The following is a 1931-nucleotide window of genomic DNA, read 5'->3' as shown; positions in this document are numbered from 1 at the left end:
GGAGAGATGCAAAGCAACGAGAGGGGAGTGTGTCTAGATACCTTGTAGAACGAAAGCGGAAGCGTATATAACGCATTGATGTAGTCGTACTCTTCGCGCTCCAATCACGATCCAATCCGATCAAGTGCCGAACAGATGGCACCTCCGCATTCAGCACACGTGCGGCTCGATGACGTCTCCTCCTTCTTGATCCAGCAAGCAAGAGAGGCGAAGTAGATGGGATCTCAACCAGCACGACGGCGTGGTGGAGATGGTGATGACACCTATGGAGCACCAGCAGAAAGCTCTATTTCCTGTGCACTTGTGGAGGAAAGTCTCATCAAGTTACCCCATATACTGATGCTACTGCTACGGCCAGGCTTTTCTGTAATGATCCACGAAAATGTGCAGGATCTGTTGGATCTGCATGAAACTGCTAGATAAATAAAAACTTATGGTAGGTCAACTGCTCTCCCAATTCATTATTCCTTTTTTTCTTTCAATAAAATGAACCATTGGAATCGCATGGACAGGCTCCCCCACAGGCACGGCATGCCGCCATGCCTCCGCCTACTAGTATTAATAATGCATCCCATGCATGCAGACATATCCAGTAATGAAAATGAACACACTGCTGGAGTTGCTCGCTAGAGAAATCTACACTCGAGGTATGTTTGAACATTTTCGCAAGGTCCTATATGAAGCAGGGCAGTACAAGGTAGATGAGATCTGTAAAGGAAAAACCTATTTTGTGTGGCGGTACCATCCAGAAAAACATGACCAGTGGTGCAGGGTTCAGGGTTGTGTACAAAGTCGAAGTTGTTGAGGAGGGCAGGGAACTGATATGTGAGTGTGGTAATTTTGAGCACACAGGCTTGCTGTGCTGCCACACTGTTAAGGTAACAATATTTATTGTGATGATCAAGGCTTTTGCTGCAAGCCTGCTAAATCAAAAAAATTGTTGAGCAGCATAATTAAGCATACGAACTATGTGTTTTGCAGGTCCGCGATTTCCTTGTATAAACTAGATAGAGGCAAAGCTCATTGTGAAACGTTGGACAAAAGATTGAGGGATATGCGGCCAGACCACTTGGCACATCTTCAGGGCAAAATTTGTGTAAACTCGATAACATTCGGACACTCAAATATGTGGACCCATGCCCTTGAAGTTGTAAGGCTGGGAGATGCAAATACAAGTGCATACGAGTGTGCAAATATCTTGAAGACAGCAATGGCTAAACTGACACCTATATATAGCCACTGTTGCGGGATGGAATGGAGCTAGAAGACTGAATCAAGACAAGGGGAAAGATAAGGAACCGATTCAGTGAGGGCACCCTCCAGCAGGTGTGGGAGCGACGCTAAAGGTAGTGACATTGGTAATTTCGTCGCTCTAAAGGCTCCAGAACGAAAGCGTAAGCCAGGTCGACCAACCATCGGTAGGGACAAGCCTCCATATGATGTTCAGGGTGCGAAGAGAAAGCTGCCGATGGATGCGGTGCAAGCAAACACACTCGCTTCTGTAGTATATGCCTGGAGCAATGTCACAAGAGCACCACGTGTCCACAGAGGGCCGACCTTCCTCAAAAAGAAAGAAAAGAGGCAAAATGCTGAAACTATGGCATCGGTATTCACAGGAAGAACACCTACAACAAGCCTAAGGTTGTGCTGCATATTGTTGAAAACGCCACTTTAGATGGAAATGCCATTTGCGGGTGACCTGGTTAGATTCAATATTTTTTTCTGCGAGTTGCTGAGGGCTCCGTGGTTGCTAGCTAGAAGACTGTTATTCTTAATAGAAAAAACTGTTACTGAGTAGTATGTGCTGTTGTCATCAGTTTATGTGTTGTATGCATGTTTATCATCAAAAAATGTTATGAGTGAAATTTGAGTGCCATCTCATATGGAGTGTGCATTATCCCATGGGTTTCATTGCAATTTTAGTTGACAAT

At 45.1% G+C, this 1931-nt stretch overlaps 1 pseudogene; it reads left to right on the top strand.

Moving 5' to 3' along the window:
* Positions 1 to 755: 755 nt before the first annotated feature.
* Positions 756 to 1698, top strand: LOC147957287 (uncharacterized; annotated as a pseudogene).
* The last annotated feature ends 233 nt before the right edge of the window (positions 1699 to 1931 follow it).

Source organism: Triticum urartu, chromosome 7A (genome assembly GCF_056163025.1).
Source record: "Triticum urartu cultivar PI428250 chromosome 7A, HENAU_Tu73, whole genome shotgun sequence".
NCBI classification, from domain to species: Eukaryota; Viridiplantae; Streptophyta; class Magnoliopsida; order Poales; family Poaceae; genus Triticum; species Triticum urartu.
This window is presented reverse-complemented; position numbering and strand designations above follow the sequence as displayed.